The sequence below is a fragment of the Quercus suber genome, unplaced genomic scaffold (assembly GCF_002906115.3).
Source record: "Quercus suber isolate HL8 unplaced genomic scaffold, Cork oak 2.0 scaffold_1559, whole genome shotgun sequence".
NCBI lineage: Eukaryota > Viridiplantae > Streptophyta > Magnoliopsida > Fagales > Fagaceae > Quercus > Quercus suber.
The window spans coordinates 804-5,635 of NW_027070929.1; the positions used below are offsets into that span (position 1 = coordinate 804).

General features: G+C 33.9%; 1 pseudogene; it reads left to right on the plus strand.

The window, feature by feature from the left end:
• The first annotated feature begins 932 nt into the window (after positions 1 to 932).
• LOC112017367 (uncharacterized protein At5g39865-like) lies at positions 933 to 4,390 on the plus strand (annotated as a pseudogene).
• Positions 4,391 to 4,832: the final 442 nt, after the last annotated feature.

The following is a 4,832-nucleotide window of genomic DNA, read 5'->3' on the forward strand; positions in this document are numbered from 1 at the left end:
GAGCAAAGTTGTAGGCTTTCTCACCTAGGCGAGGCAACCTGATGGAGGTGTTTGTGGGAAACTGAAATCTTTTTCTAAAACCCTTTAAATGCCTTTCTTTTAGGGAATAAGACTTGGAAAGGGCATGTAAAGAACGTGAGGAAGAGGATGAAGGCAACTTGGAAACTGCAGTATCAACCACTCGATTCAGAGACTCAGTGTTGGAAGACAACCCAATCTCCAACTCACTAGACCTAACGTCATTTGTCCTATACTCAACCGGGTCCATTTCAAAGTGATACCTAACCAAAGCCTGGTGGATTAAACGGTAAAGAGTGAATAGAACAAGCCTAAGCACTAAACAACGAGACACGAATAGACCGACTTGGGGACTGCGACTTGAGGAATATTCTAAGAAAACCCCTAACCGAGCGAAGAAAAAAGAGACCGAGGGGCACTCTTGACTAAGAAAATCAAAACCAACCATGAAAGTGCAAAGAAAAGAAACCTTACAAGGAAATTTTTGAAGATGAAGATCACTTGGCGCTTTAAAAACCAGACCAAATAGGGCCAAGGAAGGGGAATAGTTTTCTCTAAAAAGGAAAACCCAAAATTAAAGCGTGCCAAAATCTAGGAAGCCTCGCACACACCACAAACAGGAAACCAACACGCACCCTTTCCTTGAAGAGTAGTCGCTTCACATTTAAAGTGAGATGCCAAATTTTGGAAATTACAAAAGAGCGAAGTGTCACAACCATTCACATTCCAAAGATCATCCAAAATCTTGACAACCATGGAATGAGGGGGCAACTGACGAATATCTACATAAAGGTTGTCTAGATGAAAGGCGACCTTAGCTATGTTCGTGACAAAAGCTGGGAATTCACAAGATTTCATCAACATGCGTCACCTTCATGGATGAAGTAGACCACCACTCATTAAAGTACGGATAAATGCCTGCAGGACAACTACGAATCAATAATTGTGCCGGAAAAGTTACCAACATAATGATTGTCCAACGGCTATCCGTTACACCATTAAGGAAATCATCAGTGTCAATCAATGCTGCATTACTCTCAGGAGAAAAACGTCCAGTAACAGCATTAACAAACATAATTATGCCCATCCATGGCAAGCTATAAAATGGAAAGAAGAACTCAGGTAAAAGGCATGTTAGAATTTCCAAATATTACTTTGTATCAGATTTCCTTTATAGGGGAATTTCGCTAACTTAAGCATCATAGTATTGTCAATCGGCCTCATGCCGAGCAGACCTCCATTGCTTTCTTTTTTTATCAACAGGTAACGGAGATCGTCCATTGGTATCGACGAGGAACAGACTGACGAGATCAATTTTTGGCTTCATCACTCATAATTACCCAGTACCCACCAAACTATGTATTGTTTCACTAAGTATGACATTTGTTCAAATAATTGTATTTACCATTTTGCTACATACCAAATCACCAACACCAGCTCTTCATGTTCTACGGGAAACTAACATGATATTATACAAGCCAAAGTAGTGTTTTTTTTTTTTTTTTAAATTAATTAATCAATTTATTTTATTTTTTCAAATTCGCACAAGCCATATGTAATTACAAACCAATGGATTTGTCTTTAATCTAAACCCCCATTGGTTTCGTATGCAAATATATATATATATATATATAGTTTTTTTTACCTTATTATGTTTGATGATTGTTCTTTACTATTAGACTAAAAATATCAATTGATTTTTAGTATAGACGGAAGTCAAATTTAGATATCTTATTTAACCACAAGAAAATTTATCAATTAAGTTGACTGGAAGTTTGGAACTCACGTCCAATACAAAATATTAAGTAGTACAATAAATTTATCAAAAAAGATTTGTGCTTCCCTGAGATACTTAGGACAAAATGGGCTTTTGCCATTTTCGGGTAAACTAAATAGCTTTATACTCCCTTTCTCAAACTAATTAGGAAAATGCCCCTCTTTTAAAACTCGATTTGTGATAAATCGAGATAGTCTCTATAGTGACGTTTTTAAGGAGTTTATAGTGACGTTTTAAAGCCTTATAGTGGCGTTTTGTAACTCGACCTCAATGAAATTGAATTATAGGTAAAAAAAAATTGCCTATAACTCAATTTCATTGAAGTCGAGTTAAAAAACGACACTATAGGCTCCTTAAAAGGCTGTCAAAACATTAATTACTTTTTTTTCATTTCTCATAAAAACTTTCTTTAAATTGATTATTAACTAGTACCCTAAGGACACTCATTAGCATTTCCAAATTATATATACATCATTTTCCTTGGCTGAAAGTACGTATATGGTGTATATATATTGAGCTACGTCAATTCTTGCACGTCAATTCTTGCACTAATTAATTTTCATTAATTAAATCTCTTTGTCATAGGAATTTTCATTAATTAACGCTTTAGAGCTTGGATTGATGGGAAGACATACCAAATTTGTGCGGGAGAATTGAGAACTAATACATTCTTTTCATCATAATAAAAGCGAAATTAACTATGGTGATTAGCTTGCATGAATTTTTTCACGACGACAGGTCCATGAGTATTACATTAATAGATTTCAGTATTTCACTGAAGTTTATACTTTTGTAAACGTGTTCATGGTCATACTTCACACTCTAAGGGTATTTATTTCTATTTTTTTTAATATATTTTTATATTTTTAACAATAAAAAGTAAAAGCTAAATCAATATATGATTTTGGGGTTGTGTTAATGGGCAGTTGGGCACCTTACGGTGCATATTAACAACAACCTTTTGTACTTTTTTTTTTAGGGTAGCTTTAAAGTTGTATTGGCTAGCTTCATAGAAAGAAAAAAAAAATTAAAATAAATTGTGAGGTCAGTTTTATTACTTTTTCTTCTATTTATTCAATTATTTTATTAAATGAGACCTGTATTAATTCAACCATAACAAGCACCATATGGTGCTTGTTAACATTTGCCATAATTTTATAAACAAAAGGTGTACAAGGAAAATTTGCATGCAGTTGTGTCACATATAGATGAATAAATATAAAAATTAGTATATTCAATTTAATTGTTTACAACACAAATTTTCATAATGAATAACACATAATTGCATTTTTTTTAATCGTTTTTTAAGGTATTAATAATAGTTTTTATTTATTTTTTAAATATTTTTATTATTATTTTTTTCCTTTGATGGAGAGTACGTACTACTTCCTTATTTTCCTCCCCCACCTTAAATCCAAACATTATGTAGCATTAGGGGAGCGGATCCAAATTTTGAATCTTTACAGGGCAAAATCAAAATTACCTAGAAGTTTAAGGGTGCAAATAACAATTTTTTTATTTATTCATTAATTGTTTAAGATAAAAAGGTTAATTGTTCATATGTTTTTCAATTATCCAAGCCCAAGTGCCACATCTTTTAAAATTGCCACGTATTAGCAATTACATTGATTGAATGACTATGACTATATATTAGAGACGTAAAAAAAAAAAAATCAATAAATAAATAAGGGTAAATTATAAATTACACTCCTATATTTTGGGGTATTTGAATTTTATACCTTAACGTTTCAAAATTTGGAATTTACCGCATGAAATTTGGGGATCTTTGCATTTTACATTCTAATGTTTGTAAAGTCTAAATTCTAAAACATTAGAGCAACCACATTGGCATGGATAAACTCTTTCAAAATAGTGTCCATTTTACACATTTTGACTCAAAAAACTCCCACATCAGTGGGTGTAAAATTGTGCATTTATGCATTTACTATAGCTCTTGCATTTATTATTTTACATTTTTTTCTCTCTCCTCACCTCACTCTCTTATTTCTGCTTCTACTCTCACCACTCTCTCTATTATCTCCAGTCCCTCAGTCTAGCCTCACCGACACGATCAGTACAAAAAGGAGGAGAGATGACATCTCGGCTGGCATCGAGGATAGAATCATCGTGTATTTCACTAGCTTGTGCGAGATTCAATAGACCTATGAGGATTGCTACTCGGTGGGGATGATATTTTAGGGGTTTCGGGTTTGGGTCGACGAGCGAGATGTATCGCTCGACTTGTCCTATAGGAAAGAATTGCAGGGTGTGTTATCAGGCAAGAACAAGAATAGCAAGAACTTGATGACTTTGCCTCAGGTTTTCATCAGAGGGAAGCATATCGAAGGAGCTGAGATGATCGAGCACTTGTTCGAAACCAGCGAGCTGGCGAAATTGCTCGAAGGGTTTCCAGTTCAAAATCTTGAGTTTAGCTTCGATTGCGACAGCTGCGACGATGTCCGGTTCGCATCGTGCATAAGCTACAATGGGAGTAGGAAGGTGTTTGATGAAGAAGAAGATAGAGTCTAGAGATGCTTAGAATGCAATGAAAGTGGTTTGATTCGGTGCCCGGATTGTAGTTCTAAAAAAATGTGAAAAAATTTGGATTTGGAATTGCATTGTTGATGGTGGTGGCTAGGTGGGTGGGTTAATGGTGGTGGCTAGGTAGTGTGGATTGATCTGAAGATGAATATTTTATTTGAATAAGTGTGTGTAATAGACAAACTGATGTGAGTGTTTTGTAAAAATGAGAGTGTAAAATAGAAAAAGTAGGTTTGAGATGTACAAATTTACAAAAATTTTGCATCCTCTGATGTGGATACGAGTGTAAAATCCAAACACTCCTAACTTTAAGGAATAAAATCCAAATTTTGAAATTTCAAGATGTAAAATCTATAAAGACCCCAAACTTTAGGGGTGTAATTTATAATTTATCCAAAATTTAATAACTAAACTAGAAAATTTTAAAATTTAGAAAATTCTATTAATAGATATGACATGATTTGAATATTTGACATTGGTTTTGTGATAATTATTC